This window comes from Canis aureus, chromosome 24, assembly GCF_053574225.1.
Source record: "Canis aureus isolate CA01 chromosome 24, VMU_Caureus_v.1.0, whole genome shotgun sequence".
NCBI classification, from domain to species: Eukaryota; Metazoa; Chordata; class Mammalia; order Carnivora; family Canidae; genus Canis; species Canis aureus.
Window position 1 is genome coordinate 8,290,033 of NC_135634.1, and position 19,268 is coordinate 8,309,300.

At 45.4% G+C, this 19,268-nt stretch overlaps 1 long non-coding RNA gene across 2 annotated transcripts in view; it reads right to left on the reverse strand.

The window, feature by feature from the left end:
* Positions 1-973: 973 nt before the first annotated feature.
* Positions 974-19,268, reverse strand: part of LOC144295714 (uncharacterized) — a 36,869-nt gene continuing 18,574 nt past the window's right edge. The window contains exons 3-5 of one of the 2 annotated variants that reach the window (XR_013362797.1): positions 13,583-13,691; positions 3,618-3,842; positions 974-2,505 (exon numbers count right to left, since the gene is read on the reverse strand). This is a non-coding gene — a long non-coding RNA (uncharacterized LOC144295714). Of the gene's footprint in view, positions 2,506-3,617; positions 3,843-10,169; positions 10,633-13,582; positions 13,692-19,268 lie in introns of those variants that run through there. The other variant, XR_013362798.1, reaches the window with a different exon arrangement.

Sequence of the window (19,268 nt, forward strand, 5' to 3'; positions counted from 1 at the left end):
AGTTCCTTCTATTCCTAGAACCAGAGGATGTCCTTTCTTTTTCTCACAGCTACTCAGTCACTGAGAAGAATCTTTGCCACAATTTGTCCAGAATTTCTGGGTACTTGCCGAAGGATTGGAGATTAGCCTGTTTTATATATTTCTAGAAACCAGTGTGGTTATTAAATCAAGCTTGTTCCTTCCCCGTTTCCGCTTCATCTGGTTCCTTAGTTCCCAGGTTTAACAGTTTGGCTTTTGCTCCCATCTCTCTGGAGCATTCTGTTCTAATAACACCAAACTGTACACGGCAAGCTGATCCCTCTACCTGAAATGCCCCCGTACCCCACCCTAATCTGTTTACTTAACTCTTAAGCTATCCATTAACCTGCAGGGCCTATTTCATCTTCTCTGAGAAGACTTTCCTTTGAACCTCTATAGTCCCACAGATCTGGGTGCTTATTTCTGTCTCACTATATTATAATAAACATACATGTTAGCATCTCCCTCACCAGTTAAGATCCTTGAGGTCTGGGATTGTGATTCACTCATTGTGTCCCCAGCCCCTAGCATAGCATCTGACACATAGCAGGGATTAATATATTAGTTAACTGAATACATGAACACAGACAAGTTCCATAATTATTGCCTTTAAAAGGTTTAACAATTCCCCCTCCCAAAACCCAGAAAGTTCCAGTTTCCTGGAAAACATTTTTGCAAGACTATCATTTGAGGAAGAAAAGAAAAGTAGGCAGAGCTCAGAACAATGTACACCAGGGCTAAATGGTACACTGTGGTCCCTCTCTTCAGAGGGGTCAGCCTGAGATAAGAAAGATGTGAAATTCAATTATACCGAATGTTCAGATCCTTCCAATGACTTGCCATAAAATGTAGTACAAAGGCTCAACCTGTCATTCAAGGTCATTGAATATCTGACACCCAGTCTGCCTTTCCTGTGTTATTTTCTGCCCTACAAAACTTCACTCATTTCCCTAAATGATTATGAATTTCTTATTATCATATTATCACCCCTTGATCCAAGCCCCCTAGTCATGCTATGTCTGAGGGCTCAAAAAGAGATGAGTTTGTTTCAGGTACTCTCATTTTTTTTTTTTTTTAACTACTGGCTTCATTTATGCCTTTTAGGTAGCTACCAAAGGAAATAGAATGGATGTAATTGTGTTACTCTTGGCTGTAATAAAGTCCTCTGCTCCTTTGCCTGCATTACCATGAACTTTATATAAGAGTTGGCTCACAGTCTGTGAGCAGCCCTCCCACAGTTCAGCTCTAAGGGAGGGGAAAGAGGCTGATATTTTAGGTCTAACACGACTCCGAAATGGCAGTCATCTCTGCCTCTCCCCGCCACCCCTGAAGACAAGGGCACTGGTCTGTTCTGCAATCCGTGGTCCCTTAGAGGAACTCTGTTCCTGAGATGTCACTTTTCCCAGTGAAATCTGCTATCTTGTTGAAAAGGATTTCAACGAACTGATTACTTCAGAATAAGTATGTAATTATTTTTGTGGTCAACTGAGACAACATCACATGGGAAATAAGAACAGATGTTGCCCAAAAAAGAATTCAGCTTGGCAGATGCAGAAACATGGTGGGGAGAGAACATCCTCTGACTGCCTGGCTGAGTAATTGCAAACAGCTGCTGGTCTGCATAAGGCTCCGACTAAGAAAATGTTTCAGCAGGAAGGAACACTGTGCTCCACTGGCCCCACCTCCCCCTCGCGTGGATCAAGAAACTGAGGCCATAGAAAAAGTACAGTCAGAAACCTCATCTGCTTCTTTCACCCAAAGATTTCTTTTTCTGGAAAATGTAGAAAACCCTCAAAATTGTTTTCTTTGGATTTTCTTATACAAAGAGTAGAAGTCCTAATGAAGCGTTGTCAAATATTTGTAGGCTGTTGAGAAGCCAGTGAACTCCACGGAGTGACTGACATTCCAGAGCAGCTTCTGTCCTCAGTGTAGTCCCTGTTCACATGCGGCCCTGTGACTGCAGAGCACTAAGCTCTGAGCAAGCCCGCCTGGGCTCTCTTATTAGCCTCCCTGTGAAAGGAAAGCCATCATTTGATGGATCCTACCCTGCCCCAGCTCTAATGGAACATGTCTCCATGCTGGGAACATTTATGAATTTCATCCTCATTCAGAAAATATTCTGAATATCTTTTCTACTCTCTATTTATAGTTCATGGCAATCTCCAAATACCAATAGTATCCTGAGTTTATTTCGGGCCCCTGGTGCATTCCAAAAGAGTTCTGCTGCTCTTGGCCTCCCCTGACTTCACGCTCAGAGGAGGGAGCAGGCTTGGGTGACCACCTTCTGCAAGAACTTGCCTCCCCGCCTCCTGTGCCTCTTGCTTTTGCTGCTGTTTCTCTTCCTCCACAAAACCTTCCTCCTGGTTCCAGATACTGTTACTTTACCCTTCCTCTGGTCTCCTGGAGCACTTTAGGAAACTTCCATCACAGCACAGCATTCCGTGTGTTCCAAGAGTTGGTGTCCTCACTCCGCTCCCCAGCCAGACTCTGAAATCCAGGTGGGAAGGACTGAGTCAGTGGCACCTTTAAACCTCACGGAGGCTAGCACATCACCCGCGCATTCAACCTGTTCAATCATGAGGTCTGACCATGAAGCTATCGATGAACCCATGAGTCACTGTCTCTCCCTCTCTGTTTCTCCTGAGTCCCAGGCTGCCTCCCTATCCCCACACCTTCCCCCCTTAAACTCTGAAAACAGGAGCTTAATGAGTGCCGTGCTCCTATGAGGTAATCCAAGCCCTCGTTCCTACTCATTCCTGTCCAACCTTGGCCGTGACCCTGACCCACAGGAGATTTTAGAAATTATATGCACAGACAATTAACAATACTCTATTATGTGTTGATATTTACTAAGCGAGTAGATCTTAATTGCTCTCACCAAAAAAAGAAAAAAAAAGGTAACTTTGTGAGGTGATGGATGTGTCTGTTTGATTGCGGTACACATGTCACAAGTATGTGAATACCAAAACATCACATGGCACACTTAAAGGTATACGATGTTCATTTGTCAATTATGTCTCAATAAAACTCGAAAAAGGAATTATTTGTTCAGGTGATGAGAAAAACTATTCTCCTCAGGCCCTATTCTGTTCTGAGTTTCTACACTTAAAGATATGACTCTGGACTCTTCAGAAAGCTCTTTGAAATTCAAATCTAGGGTCTCTGGAAGGTTCATTAGAAAGCGAACTCTGTGGTGAGTGGGCTCTCACTGCAGAGGACAGCAACTGCTTTGCATAAGGGTTAACTCAAGGAAAACTAACATACTTAAGGGCTGTATTTTTCTCTCCCTTGGTGCAAAGTGCATATTTCCAGGACTTAGATTTATCGGTTTTATTGATCAGAAGAGTGTCCAGGGAGGAATCGCTACTGTTTTTCTGCTCCACCTACCTACAAATGTTACTATCTGGACTGATTTGAAGAATAACACTATAGACGTAGCTTTTCCACTTTCCTGTCAGTTCCTCCTGAACCCCGAGAGCAGGCAGCTCAGGCCAGGCGTGGGGTGCTCAGCCCCGCACAGATGCTGTCCCAGCCCAGCCAACCTCCAGGGGCATCTGAAAACCCACCTCCCTGCGCCCCCCGTTCCACCGCTAACTTACTCTTTAGATCCTCGTGGTTAGAGGCTCCAGGATTCTGCTCACAGCAAAATCCTGAAGTCATGTGGCAGTTTTTAAAGATCACAGTGAATTAGGAACTCGTTGTTGAAGAGATGCTCACAGATGGGAAGAGAAGCTGGTACAGCCATTTCGGTTGTGTTCTAAGCTTGCCAGGGTGTGTGTCTCCTTCGTCAGCATCCTCTCATCCTCTGTTGCTGTTGGGCACCGCTAAGAGACAGACAGACAGACAGACAGAGATGGTGGGGCAGCAGGTGGGATGGAGAGGGGGAGGAAACATGATAGATCTTTGCTCTACTTTTGGTTTGCAAAGAAAGAGGCCACTTTTGTGGTGCTTAACCTGACCATTAGTATTAGTGATAATAAAGTTGTAAACATCCCAAAGGACCAACTCAGTGTTCATTTCCCCCTCGTGTGTCCTCTCCCTTTCTCTCTCTCTCTCTCTCTCTCTCTCTCTCACACACACACACACACACACACACACATACACACAGGGACTAGTCTCTTAACTGGAAGAGAGTTATGACAAGGGATCTTCCCAAGGTCTCTGCTCTTATTTATGTTTCCAGAAACTTTTTTTAAAGGAGGTAGAAGAGGCACTGTTGAGAAGCAAATCATTTGTCAAGGGAGCCCTCTAAGTTAGGCAATGATTACACCGTGCACACATTGCCTAAGGACACATCCCGTGCTGCTGCCCCGGGGCGGAGAGCTCCGGAATTGAGAAAGGCTTGGTGGGGAAGACAAGAGGGAGAGGGGAAAGAAGGAAGGAGGTTGTTCTCTTACTAGAAGGAACAGTCTTTAGTTAAAGCTTCATCTGGCTACTGAGTTGGGATTGTGGGTTCCTGAGTGCTTTTTGCTTAGTGCCTGCTATTCCTCTCTGAGTACTACTTGGCAGTGCTAAGTACCACGCTGATCCTTGACCACTGCCCTCACCTAATAGTCACACTCTTATTTGTGTGATAAAATGTGCAGGAAATGCAACCATTAAAAATGATCAAAATTTTAAGAAAAATAATCTGACATTTTTCTGTTTCCCTGCCTGTTCCATTATTTAGGATTATTTAGAGGGCTTTGATTTTTTTTCTTTTTTAAGAAAAATTTAAATTTTAAATTTTAAAATTTAAAATTTAAGAAAAATTTTATTTTTATTTATTTGAGAGAGCACAAGTAAGGGGAGGTAAAAGCAGACTCCCGTTGAGCAGGGAGCCCAATGCAGGGCTCGATCTCAGCATCCTGGGACCATGACCTGAGCCAAAGGCAGGTGCTTGAACGACTGAACCACCCAGGTGCCCCTAGAAGGCTTTGACTTCTGCTCCTGCCTCCGGCCCTGCTCCCAGAGACCTCGTTGAGCTCTAGTTTGCCCATAAACAGCCAGAAGCACAGAAGACAGCAGGGCTGACCTCGCCCCATCCTGGGGTCAGAAGTTAACAGGTATCTCCTGCTCCCCAGGGACTGCCTGTGAGGCCAGGGAAGTAAGCTGAAAGCCCCTGCCCCTCTTCCCTTCCTTGCAGTTTTTAGCCCTCAGAGCCCCTGTCTGTGGTAAGTGCTCAATAATTATTTCCACCAAGCTGCTGGTAGAGGAGCAGACCTCTTGCTCCATACACGGTCGGGTCCAAAAGATTCTTGAGAGAGAAGATGAATCAAGTTGTTTCCATAGCCTTTCATTAGCCACAAATATGACTAATTAGTTCATGAGTCAGACCCAGGCAAAGGTGACAGCACTTGCATTTGGATCTGAAATGTTCTCACAAATGAGGGGACAAGGATGTGGTCTGCCCACTCTGATGCCATGGCACATAAACCCCCGAGCTGCGAGCTTCCTGTCACTGGGTCAAAGTCACGGACGATCTGAGTTCTATCCAGCAAAAGGCTGCAAGGATACTATGAATCAACAGTTCAACAAAGGAATTACAAAAAGAGTCCGGTTGCCAATAAAATCGCATCCTAAACTCAAAATGACAAAGGAGAATGGGAGGAATCAGCAGGTGTTGGTCAACAAGCAGTTATGTGAACGGGAATAACCCTGCTACACCAGGTCTGATGGGAGCTTGGGAGGAGGGGAGGCATCATCTAAATGTAGATGAGGGTGAAGTGATCAGAAAAAAAGAATATAGCTGTAGATAGATATTGCATAGAGAGTACAGCTATAGCTAGATATAGTGTAGATATAGGTAGATACAGTGTCGATACAGGTATCTATACTGATACATAAGACACACAAGGCAGGGCCTGGAGATTAGTCACACTGAAAATAAAAACCAGATAAAATAAATAAGTAAAATAAAATAAGAACAGGAATATAAGCAACCTACAAAACAGAGGAAAGGAAAATCAAGGGGATAATTTCACCAAAGCCAAAATCGTCACTTTCTTCAGAAGCTAAGAGAAATGTCATCTCCTCCAGGAAGCCCTCATCCCTTGACTGGTCACTACTTGATCCTCCACTGGCTATTCGCTCAGAAGAGACTGTGAGTCTATCGTGCACAAAGGCTACCAGGTCAAGCAGATCTAACATTCTCCAAGAAGCTTCCAGGTTGGGGAGTTAAGGCAAATGCACAAATAACTTTTTTGTAAGATCCTAAGCAACAGAGGCATTAGAGTGGTCCATAGGAGAGGCAAGAACCCTAGAACCTCAAGGTGGGAGAGGCTGCTCCCCCTGGGAAACTGGACTCCGGTAGGTATCAGGCTAGTCTGTGTCTGCTGGGTCTTGTAAGGCACTTCTTCAGGTTTGGGGCCCAAAACATTTGGTGCACCTCTAGTTTGTCTCCCATGCTGAGTCCTGTTGCTGAGTGAAAGCAGGTGTCCCGTTTGCATGGGGACCCAAATGGTGTCCTGCACTGGCCGGTTCTCTGGAACTGTCTACTGAAAACCAAATTTTCCCCCATATCATCGAACTAGCAGAAACACGAGGCACAGCAGGTTGCCTGAGAATAACGGCGATATTTGCAATATGTTTTCACGATTTTCCCATCGATTAGTTCTCAGCAGACAAAGGCCTTTATGGAAGCAATGATTTCTTTCCCTTAGCAGGCCAAATGATGCTTTTGGTGAATCATTTCTTTATTTCGGTTTCAGATTGCGTCTCACAGAATCACCTGAGGGGCAAATCTCTCCAAATGAAACCATTAATAAGAACTGATAAAACCGTGGCAGCTTTGCACAACTACCCCTGGAGGTCAACCACATCACAAGCAGGGGCTCTAAGTCCATTTGTAAATCTGCCACGGAAATTCTGGCCGCCCCCCCCCCCCGCACTTCCCATCTGTCTCTGGCTGGCCCCCCGAGTGCCACTAGGGCCTCAAGTCTCGGAGTGTGGCCCCTGGACCAGCGGATCAGCACCACCTGAGGCTTACTAAATATGCAGACCGTCAGGTCCCACCCCAGACATGGAGCATCAGAATCTGCATTTTAAGGAGCACGGGGGGGGGGGGGGGGAGGGGTGCCGCCGCCCGCTCCAGATGATTTGATTGCACCTTGAGAAGCACTCCTCTAAGCTAAGACTTTGTCCTGAGGACACGACGAGAGGCCAGAGCTGGCAGGCCCCGTGTTCACTGCCGCAGCGCTTACGGACACTGACACTGGGAGCAAACCGAGCTTGCACGGCGGCCCTTCCCCGGCGCCTGCTGTGCGACACCGAGGAAAGAGGAGTGACAACACAGGGAGGCCCGAGGGGTGCTCGTGTCATGGGGCGGAGCATCACGCGGCCGCCGAGACGCGCCCTCTGCGAACCAAGGCCTGCTCAGAGCCCGCCCGGCCTTCGGGGTTGGCTCGCCCGCTGGGAGTCCCTCCGGCCAGAGTTGGCGAAGCCCGCTAAACTGGGGACGCGTCCCTTTGCTAAACGAATATGCAAACACGGAAGCGTGTGGGCCGCCGGGGCCCTCGCAACTGCGGGCGAAAGGGGTCGAGATCCCCGCGCAGGACTTGGCCGCAGCCCCGCCGTCTGGGTCGCCTCCGCCCCCGCGCGCGGCCCGGGCCCTGCGCCCCCTCCGGCGCCGCGGCCGCCTCCTCCCTGCCGCGCTCAGCTCAGCGGACTTACGTGTCCGCAGCCGGGTTGGTTCTTTTTTTTTTTTTTTTCTTAAAAGGAAGACAGCTCACTTAAGCAAACATAACTTAATTCGGCTACAGCCGTGAGAAGGCAATAAACTCTGCAGAGGGGGCCCTTCCCCGGAACACGGCAGGGTCGCCCGCCGCTCCAGGGCCGGGCTCCGCGGGTCCTCCCGACCGCTGCCCGTCAATCACGGCTTTACCTGCTACTACGCAAGCACAGCACAGTCAGGCAAGCAACACTTCCTGTGAACTGTCAGCGACCGCCTTTACAAAAGCCCCTGACGGTACAGGCCCCAGCCCCTTGTCTGCATCACAGCCCCCCACCCCGCTGGCTGGCTCTGCAGCGCTCGCACCGCTTCTCCTCTCAGGGAAGATCGCTGCTGCAAATCCAAGTCCAGCTGAATTTCTTTTTGTTGGGTCTTAATCTAATCCTCTCTCTGGATCACTCAACTCGTCTGGCCTGCGGCAGCACTCCCGGCCCCTTGATTCTCTCCACAGTCTCTTCCATCCTTATTCGCATCCCGCTCATTGATTAAATCAACACCCAAGCCCCATATTGTGTTGGATGTGATGTCCTCAGGTGAGCCAAGGGATTCACTTCTTATCTGGGAAGAAAGAGACGTGGACAAAGCCAAACTGCCTAAGTGCCCATGATGTCCCCAGTGTTGCTAAGTCACATTTTTTTTTAATATTTAAATAAAAATCACCTTGGTCCCCTCCCTTCTCCAAACTTCTGTTTTGATGAGTACTCTTCTTTGGCTCTGGATTTCAGCACCTGCTGAATTCTTTCCCACTGCTCCGCCTGGTCCTGTCACCTCTATGAGCTGGCCTTTGTCTGCATCCTGTGCCTCACTCTGGGCACGACCTTGCCTCTGTCAGTCCCCAGAGTCCCTCTACCTGGTTTCCCATCTGTGTCTGGCAGAAAAAGTTGATTCTCCCACTTTATCACCAGGAGTCCTTTCCCTGCCTTTATCTCTCTACAGATCTTTCCTTATAAATCTGAAAGCTCATTCAGCTGACTGCTAACCAAGAGCCATCTAGGAGAAGACTCCAGGTTTTGGCGGCACAATTTACAGTCTTTTAATAGGATCAGATTCTCAGGCAGCTCCCTTCCCTATTAGCTTCTCTAAGGTATTACAGTTATATTTCATACTGTATATGTACAACTATATTAAGCAAGAAGAAAAATCTCAAATCAATAACCTGAGCTTCCACCTTAAAAACTGGAAAAAAAGACCACACAAAACCAAAAGCAAGCAAAAGGAAAGAAATAATAAAAATCAGAGCAGAAATCAGTGAACTAGAGAATAGAAAAATAATAAACAAAATCAATGGAACCAAAACTGGTTGTTTGGAAATATCAACAAATCTTTAAACAAGATTTCTGACCAAGAAAATATTGTGAGTCTAAAGTATAAAAAGGGGTATTACTGCTGACCTTATAGAAATAAAGAAAGAATATAAAAGAATACTATGAACAGTTGTGTGCCAGTAAGTTAGATAACTTAGATGGAATGAACAAATTCCTAGAAAGACACAAGCTACTGAAATTGATAAAAAACAATAGAGGGATGCCTGAATGGCTCAGTGGTTGAGCGTCTGTCTTTGGCTCAGGTCGTGATCCCAGGGCCCTGCAGGGAGCTTGCTTCTCCCTTTGCCTGTGTCTCTGCCTCTGGAGATGGAGAAGCAGGCTCCATGCAGGGAGCCCGACGTGGGACTTGATCCTGGGACTCCAGGATCAGGCCCTGGGCTGAAGGCAGCACTAAACCACTGAGCTATCTGGGCTGCCCCTTATTTATTTAAAAAATAAATTAAGATAATAGACCATATTAATAGAGTAAAAAACAAATGCTATATGATCACCTCAATAAATGCTTTTGACAAAATCCAACATACTTTCATGATAAAAATAGGCAACACAATAGGAATAGGAAGAATTAAGAACTTCCTCAACCCAATTAAAAAGCATCTACAAAAACCTTACAGCTAGCATCGTGTTTAATGGTGAAAGACTGGGTAATTTCCACCCAAGATCAAGAATAAGACATAGACATTCATTTTTGTCTTTCATCACTTCTATTCAACATTATATGGGTGATTCTGGCCAGGGAAATTAGGCAAGAAAGAAAAAAAAGAAGGTCCAGATTGGAAAGGAAAAATAAAAGCACTTACTGAGTAGTTACTTAGGGCTCCAAGAAGGAGTAAAAAGGTGATAGCTAAGAGGTACAGGTTTCTTTCTAAAGTTTGCACGTATCTGTGAATAGGCTAAACATAATTGTATTGTGCACATCAAATGGGTAGATTGTATGGTATGTGAATTATATCTCAATAAAGCTATTCCAAAAAGATAATGACCAGAGAAATAAGAACCAGAAGAGAGGATAAAAGTGGAAAATTCAGAGAAGGTAATCAACATTACTTGCCAGAGTCAAAGTCAAGAACAAAGGAGGCAGAGGAGTAAGGTCCCCAAGTCATCTGTCCCCAACTTACCTAGATAACTTTCAAATCATCCTGAAAACCTATGAATTCGACCTGAGATTTAAAGAGAGAACAGCTGGAACGCTACAGAGAGAAGAGTTTGCCCTCTAACAAGGTAGGAAGACGGAAAAAAATAAAAAAGAATCCAGTGGGGGAGGGGCCCCTGCGAGGAGCCGAGCTAAGACCCGGCGGGCGGCAAGAGCTTCCAGGACAGGAGAGCCCAGTCCCGGAGCAGCAGAGCCTTTAAAAGTCTTCCCAGATGGAAAGGCGCTCGCAGGGAACTCGGGCAGGATCCCAGGAGGGGGGCAGTGGATCCTCCAATCTCCCAGGGTCACAAACAGAGGGTCACCACACCCCGCGGGCCGAGCACGGTAAAGGGCTGGACGCGGCACGTGGGGGCCTCGGGAGCAGCTCGGGCGGCGGCTCCCGCGGAGGGTGCTGCGCGGCCCGGGAGGGCGATTTCAGCGGCGCAGGCCCGGGAGCCCAGGGCGCCGGGGGACACAGCCCAGGATCCTGCGCTCCCTCGGGACAGGCGGAGGCGGGGAGGATACAGGACAGCGAGGACGCTCCTGCCACCGGGCGCCCCGAGCTGTGCAGGTCAGCCAGGTCAGCGTCCCCCCCCCCCACCCCCCGCCCCCAGGAGTATCCAGGCCAGTGCGGACTGGGAGCTGCAGTAGTTACTGCGGGAGCTGACTCCAGGGCTGGAGAGCTAGCTGCCGCCAGTGATGTTGTTCCTCCTGGTGTCACCCTGTGCCTGGGAGGGTCGGGGCTGCCAGGGGACAGGGACCGCACAGAGTAAACAGCTCCTGCTAAGCCGTGCACCTGGCAGGGGACAGGGCAGCTCCCCCAGGTACACACACCTGAGACTCAGCACAGCAGGTCCCTCCCCCAGAAGACCAGCTGGAGGGCAGCCTGGGTGGCTCAACGGTTTAAACACCGGCCTTCGGCCCAGGGCATGATCCTGGAGTCTCTGGACCGAGTCCCAGGTCACGCTCCCTGCATGGAGCCTGCTTCTCCCTCTGCTTGTGTCTCTGCCTCCCTCTCTCTGTGTCTATCATGAATAAATACATAAAATCTTTAAAAGAAGAAGAAGACCAGCTGGAAGGACAGGGGAAGAGCAATTCTGGACCGAGTAGTGCTGGAAAGCTCCACAGAAGTCAAGGAATTTACAGTGTATAGAACCAAAGAGTACCCTCCTTTTTTTTTTTTCTTCCTTTTTCCAGTACAACTCGGTTTTAGCCACTATGCACTGAGCAAAATGACTAGAAAGAAGAACTCACCACAAAAGAAAAAAATCAGAAACAGTACTCTCTGACACAGAGTTACAGAATTTGGGTTACAATTCGATGTCAGAAAGCCAATTCAGAAGCACAATTATAAAGCTACTGGTGGCTCTGGAAAAAAAGCATAAAGGATTCAAGAGACTTCATGACTGCAGAATTTAGATCTAATCAGGCCGAAATTAAAAATCAATTAAATGAGATGCAGTCCAAACTGGAGGTCCTAACAACTAGGGTTTATGAGGTAGAAGAAAGAGTGAGTGACATAGAAGACAAGTTGATGGCAAGGAAGGAAGCTGAGGAGAAAATAAAAACAATTAAAAGACCATGAGGAAAGTTCAAAGGAAATAAATGACAGCCTCATAAGGAAAAATTTGCATTTAATTGGGGTTCCAGAGGGTGCTGAGAGGGACAGAGGACCAGAAAGCATATTTGAACAAATCATAGCTGAGAACTTCCCTAATTTGGGGAGGGGGACAGGCATTCAGATCCAGGAGATAGAGAGGTCCCCCCCCTGAAATCAATAAAAACCATTCAACACCTTGACATTTAATAGTGAAACTCGCAAATTCCAAAGATAAAGAGAACTCTATGGTCAACTAATATTCGACAAAGCAGGAAAGACTATCCACTAGAAAAAAGTCTCTTCAATAAATGGTACTGGGAAGACTGGACAGCCGCGTGCAGAAGAATGAAACTAGACCATTCTCTTACACCAGACACAAAGATACACCCAAAATGGATGAAAGATCTAAATGTGAGACAAGAATCCATCAAAATCCTACAGGAAAACACAGGCATCACCCTTTTTGAACTTGGCCACAGCAACTTCTTGCAAGATACATCTATGAAGGCAAGAGAGACAAAAGCAAAAATGAACTATTGGGACTTAACATAAAAAGCTTCTGCACAGCAAAGGATACAGTCAACAAAACTAAAAGACAACCTACAGAATGGGAGAAGATATTTGCAAATGACATATCAGATAAAGGGCTAGTATCCAAGACCTATAAAGAACTTATTAAACTCAACAGCAAAGAAACAAACAATCCAATCATGAAATGGGCAGAAGACATGAACAGACATTTCACCAAAGAAGACATAGACATGGCCAACAAGCGCATGAGAAAATGCTCTGCATCACTTGCCATCAGGGAAATACAAATCAAAACCACAATGAGATACCACCTCACACCAGTGAGAATGGGGAAAATTAACAAGACAGGAAACCACAAATGTTGGAGAGGATGTGGAGAAAGGGGAACCCTCTTGCACTGTTGGTGGGAATGTGAACTGTTACAGCCACTCTGGAAAACTGTGTGGAGGTTCCTCAGTTAAAAATGGAACTGTCCTATGACCCAGCAATTGCACTGCTGGGGATTTACCCCAAAGATACAGATGCAGTGAAATGGCAGGACACCTGCACCCCAATGTAGCAATGTCCACAATAGGCAAACTGTGGATGGAGCCTCGGTGTCCATCGAAAGATGAATGGATAAAGAAGCTGTGGCATATGTATACAATGTAATATTACTCAGCCATTAGAAGTGACAAATACCCACCATTTGCTTCAACATGGATGGAACTGGAGGGTATTATGCTCAGTGAAGTAATTCAATTGGAGAAGGACAAACATTATATGGTCTCATTCATTTGGGGAATATAAAAAATAGTGAAAGGAAATAAAGGGGAAAGGAGATAAAATGAGTGGGAAATATTGATGAGGGTGATAGAACATGAGAGACACCAGACTCTGGGAAACAAACAAGGGGTGGTGGAAAGGGAGGTGGGTGAGGGGTTGGGGTGACTGGGTGATGGGCACTGAGTGGGGAACTTGATGGGATGAGCACTGGGTGTTATGCTATATGTTGGCAAATCAAACTCCAATAAAAAGTATACAAAACAACAACAACAACAAAAGAGTTCCTTGGACTTGGTGATTATCAGGATAATTGATGACCTGCTCTCAGAGAAGCCTTGTCCTTCTATTTTGCCAAAGCCAGCTACTCACCTTTTGCTCTTAATCATTTTCTTTTTTTCTTTTTCATTGGTGTCATTCCAGAAATATCTCCTCCAGGTCTTGTATCTTTAATCATATCATTCATACTTTTCATTTTTTCACTCAACAAATATTACAGCACCTACCATGTGCCAGGCTCTCCTCTGGGCTCCAGGAGATCTCTGCTAGTGGTTGTTGACAAGGACTATGTTATGTGGCCATTGCTAGCTGGGAAGTATTTTCATTTTCCAGCTTCTTTCATGGTAGGTGAAACACAAAGGAGTTAAGAGCTCAAATTAATGTTGAATTAATTAACCTACTTTTCTTCCACACATTTACAAATAAAACTTTAAATTAGATTTGAATACAGGTCTGACAGCAAGAATTCTTTTCATGGCTATAGGAGAATTCAGATACCCTCCAGTGGTTCTCTACTATTCCCTTAATTGTTCAGGCCAAAAACTTTAGAGCCATATTTAATTTCTGTCTTTTTAGTCACACCCTACATCCAGTTCATGAGCTGGCCCTGTAAAGCAAGATCTTAAAAATATATCTCTTCATCCTCACTGCTACCCCTCTACTTCATGCACCCACCATCCCTCATCTGGCCTATTACAACAGCCTCTTTCCTGAGCTCCCTGCTTTCATTCCTACCTCCCACCATCTATTTTTTTACAGCACAGCCAGACAGATACTCTTAAAACAGATATGATCATGCTAATCCTTTGTGGAACAGGCTTCAAGAAGCTTCTCACTGAACTCAAAATTAAATCTAGTGAAGAAAAGATGATATTTTCAATAAATGGTGCTCAGTCAAATGGCTAGCCATATGTTTAAAATTGAAGCTTGATCCCTACCTCACATCATATAAGGAAAGGAAGTCCAAATGGACTGTAGATCTAAATGTGATAGATAAAACAATGAAAATGCAAAACAAAAACATAACAGAAGATCTTCATTAGCTTTGAATAGGAAAAGATTCCTTAAAACACAGAAAACACAACAATAGAAGAGCTACATTTAAATTTAAAAATTTTCCCCCCTAAAAGACACCATTAAGAGAATAAAAAGGCAAAACGCAGAGTGAGAGAAGATATTCACAATATAAATATCTGACCAAAGATTTGTGTCCAGAATATATAAAGAACTACAAACTTTTTAAAAAGAGTCAATTAACAGGAAAAGAAATGGGCAAAAGATTTGAATAGTTACCTCTCAAAATAAGATATCTTAATGTCCCACAAACATATGAAAATGAAAATGTGCTTAAGTTCAGGAGTTATCAGGAAAATGCAAATTAAAATTACAATGGCACAGCACTATATACACAACTAAACAGCTAAAACAAACAAGCAAAAAGACAAGCTTTTCCAAGCATTAGCAAGAATATAAAACAACTGGAACTCAAAAAAGCTGGTGGGAGTAAAATATGATGCAAACACTTTGGAAAATTCACACTACTTACTGAAAGTGAACATATATTTATCCCATGAGCCAGCAACTCCATCCCTAGACTTATTCCAACAGAAATACAAGACATTTACACCAAAAGACACCATAAGTGAATGCTCATGACAGCTGGATTTGAAATAGCCCAAACTGGAAACAACCCAAATGGATAGATTAATAAGCTATGGAACAGTCATACAGTGGAATATGATATAGTAACGAGAATGAACAATTACCACATACAGCATGGAAGACTCCCACAAACACAACATTGAAGGGCTGAAACCAGACATTAAGAGTACATACTGGAGCACCTGGGTTGCTCAGTTGTTAAGCGTCTGCCTTCAGCTCAGGTCATGATCTTGGGGACCTGGGATCCCCAGTTGAGCTCCCTGCTCAGTGAGGAGTCTGCTTCCCCCCTCTCTCTGCTGCTCCCTCCTGTTTGAGCTCTGTCTCTTGAGTGCACGCACTCTCTCTCTTTCTCTCTCTCTCTCTCAAATAAATAAAATCTTTCTTAAAAAAAGAAAAAAGAGCACATACTGTGTGATTTTACTTATATGAAGCTCAAAACTCAGTCTATGATTCTCTGTGGAGAAGAAAGGGTGGCTGGGAGATGGGATGAGGGTAGGATGCTGGTAAAAATCTGTTTCTCAATCTTGAGTGCTGGTTCTGTAGGTATATTCAGTCTGTACACTTGGGATTTTGTGTATGTTTCTGTGTTTTTGTTATACTTCAGTTGGAAGTCTTTTTTTTCCAAAGATTTTATTTATTTACTTATGTGTTTATTTATTTATTTATTTGAGAGAGAGAGAGAGAGAGCACGAGCAGGGGAAGAGCAGAGGGAGAGGGAGAAGCAGACTCCCTGCTGAGCAGGGAGCCCAATGTGAGGCTGGATCCCAGGACCCCAGGACTGACCTGAGCCAAAGGCAGACGCTTAACTGACTGAGCCACCCAGGCACCCCAGAAGTCTGTCTTTTTTACAAACCCATATGCTAATAAAAAAAATCAAACTGCAAAAATAAAAATGAAACAGCATAAAATTTAGGTCCAAAAGCGTCCTCCAAGCCTTTGCACAGTCTGACCTGGCCCTCCCTCACTTCCTGCAGCTTCCCCCTGCTCACCAAGCCCAGCCACTGCCTTCTATCTGCCGCTCAGACACACCGGACAAGCTCCCACTTCAGGGCCTCTGCACCAGCTCCTCTCCATCTGGTACCTTCTTTCCACAAGAGAACACACACTCCCTGACTTATTCAGAATTCTACCCAAAGCCATCTCTTCAGAGAGGTCTTTCTGACCACTCATCTAAAATAGACAGATACATGTAGTCTCTGTGGTTACTTGCTTTCTCTTTCTTCCTAAGGCTGTTGTTATATATTATTTGGTTCCCGCCCCTGCTGTAATGTGACCTCCATGAGGGCAGGACCCTTTTGAGTTTTAATTCATCATAGTATCATCAGTGCCCAGAATAAGGTCTTGTTGAATAAATGAGTGAATGAAACTCAAGGGCAAGGATACTTTCTCACTTTGCATCTTTGCATCTCGTCTGCCAAGCGTGACTCTTGGTCCATAATAAATGCTCAATAAATGTTTAATGGCCTTGGAGTTGAATAGAAATTAATTATATTGTCAATCAACCTTTCCATGGAGGACCGCAAGGCCTTTTGCAGACAGTTATCTGTATGCTACTGTTTCCATGCTGTGCTCTGAAAAACAGTCTTAAGATTTGCAGTTAAGCTGTAGATCCCATTCTCACTTAAAAGACACAAAACAAACCATGAAAAGACAGATCAATGCAATGATTCCACACTGCTAAAACCTCACGGAGTAAGCCAGCGACGCTTTTGTTGGGCTGAAAGTTTCCTGCAGAGATGTATCTTGAGTGGCTGCGAGTGAGAACACACTGCAATACCTATTTGCCAAGTAACAAAGGCTCCCTTGCCTTACGTGCGATATTAGAACTCTCGGAGCCTTCAGGAGAAGTGATAGAAAGCCAGTTTTCCTCAGACGTCCCAGTGATTCACCACCTTTCTTTGTGTATTGTATTGCTAGCAGGGCATAAATCAGTCTTTGTGGAGCTTGTGGAAATATGGCAATAATAGTGACCAGGCCAAACCCAGCATTTGCAAGTTGTGTGGCTGTGAAGGCCATGTAGTGAGTGGAGTGTTCAGATCACAAGCAGAGGCTGGCAGTGGCTCACACACCTAGGAACCCCCAGAGAGCAGGTGCTGGAGGTGGATCCCAGCTCCTCCTGGGCCCCCAAGATAGTCCTTGCTAACAGGAAAACCAGAGCAGAACTGTGTCTCTGCCTCTTCTTCTGCAGCAGCCTTAGGAAGGTGGAGGGCCAGAGCCTCCCTGCCCTGCCACTCTTTCCTCCCCCAGCAGCACCCTTCCCTACACCCACTGTTCTAAAACCTGCTCGATGGAAATGATCCCAGACTCATTCATACTAAGGTGCACATATTGGTAATAGTTTAGAGGGTTTCTTCAATGTATGGTATGTCAGTGCAGATTTCTTTAGGGGCCTAACTTAATCATTTACTCTCTGAAACTCCTATTTATCTACTAAAAAAAAAAAGATTTTATTAATTTTTTTGAGAGAGAGAAAGATAGCAACAGAGAGCATGAGCAGGGAGAGCAGGGAGAGGGAGAAGCAGGCTCCCCACTGAGCAGGGAGCCTGACTCAGGGCCCAATCCCAATCCCAGCACCCTAAAATCATGACTGGAGCTGAAGGCAGATGCATAACCGACTGAGCCACCAGGTGGCTGATTTATCTACTTTTATTGTAGTCCTTTCCTTCCACTCCTTCAGACTCAAACCTTTGTTGCTTCTCATTGCTTTAACCTAGGATGGAAAATGCCTGGCTCCTTTGGGTACATATTATGGAAGGTCCAGTGCCAGGCATCCATCTGCCATAAGCCATTGGTGTTCGTCCTCTGCCCGGCACACAGCAGCAGCTCTGTGAGTGTGAGCTGGGGGATGCTGAGGGCCCTCAGGGCCGTGCCCTTCTTCCTACATTGAGTAACCGCAATGTCCCGGTCCTCTGTTAAGTTGTGACAGGAAGCATTGTTTACCGCATCCTTCATTTCAAAACTCTCTGAAAGAGCTCCTCCTAGCTAAGTAGAATCAAATCCATGTTTCTACCCGGGCACCTCCCCCCAACCGCCCTAATTTGGGCTCATTACCTATCCTGCTTTCTTCCTCAAGGATTATAAAGGTTAAAGGCTTAGGGATGGGAGAAGGGAGATGAAAAATTCAGAAAGGTTTCTATCTTCCTTGCATTTTTTTAAATTTGAAAAATATACGAAATTTCTAAAATAAATAATAAAACATTTAGAGTATTTTTTTAAATAAAGTGTTCTTAACTACCCATATTTTCATGTTATTTCTTTGATTCTTTTTTTTTTTTATTAAATTTTTTTTTTATTTATTCATGATAGGCACACAGTGAGAGAGAGAGAGGCAGAGACACAGGCAGAGGGAGAAGCAGGCTCCATGCACCGGGAGCCTGACGTGGGATTCGATCCCGGATCTCCAGGATCGCGCCCTGGGCCAAAGGCAGGCGCCAAACCGCTGCGCCACCCAGGGATCCCTATTTCTTTGATTCTTACATAGAAAAAATTCACAGAGGGACGCCTGGGTGGCTCAGTGGTTGAGCGTCTGCCTTTGGCTCAGGGTGTGATCCTGGGGTCCTGGGATGGAGTCCTGTACTGGGGTCCCACAAGGAGCCTGCTTCTCCCTCTGCCTGTGTCTCTGCCTCTCTCTCTCTCTGTCTCTCTTGAATAAATAAATAAAATCTAAAAAAAATAATGAAAAAGAACATTTTAACATAGAATCAATAACAGATACTATATCTGAATTAGAGTTTCACCAAACATCCCTTACCAAATTGCCCATGGGAAAGCAACTGTTTGAGGATTTAAATATATACGTTTTACTTACATATACCAAGCAAAATAAGAATAAGAATTTATTAAGAAAGAAAGATAATTTGCCTAGCAGTTTTCAGAAAGGCCCTAAATGCCCACGAGGAAGCACAAACACATCTCTATGGAGACTTTAGGGAAGAAAGGGATACTTTCTGGGGGAGACTCATCAGGGAAGTCTCCACATCACGCCTGAGTCTTTGAGCCAGACCGATTTCCACAAGCAGAGCTGGACAAAGCATGGGAGGCTGGAGACAGACCAGGAGTAAGGATGTCCTGGCAAGAATGCGCAGCATGTTTGGGGACCACAGGCTGCTCCCAGCACGCCCTCCAGGACAGAGCTGGCATGAAATGCTGGCAATGACAAGGCTGGAAAGGGAGATGGCTTGGCACAGCCCATCAACTTGCTATGACAGATAACGCATCAGACCTAAGGCAGCAAAGATGGCAAAGTATACC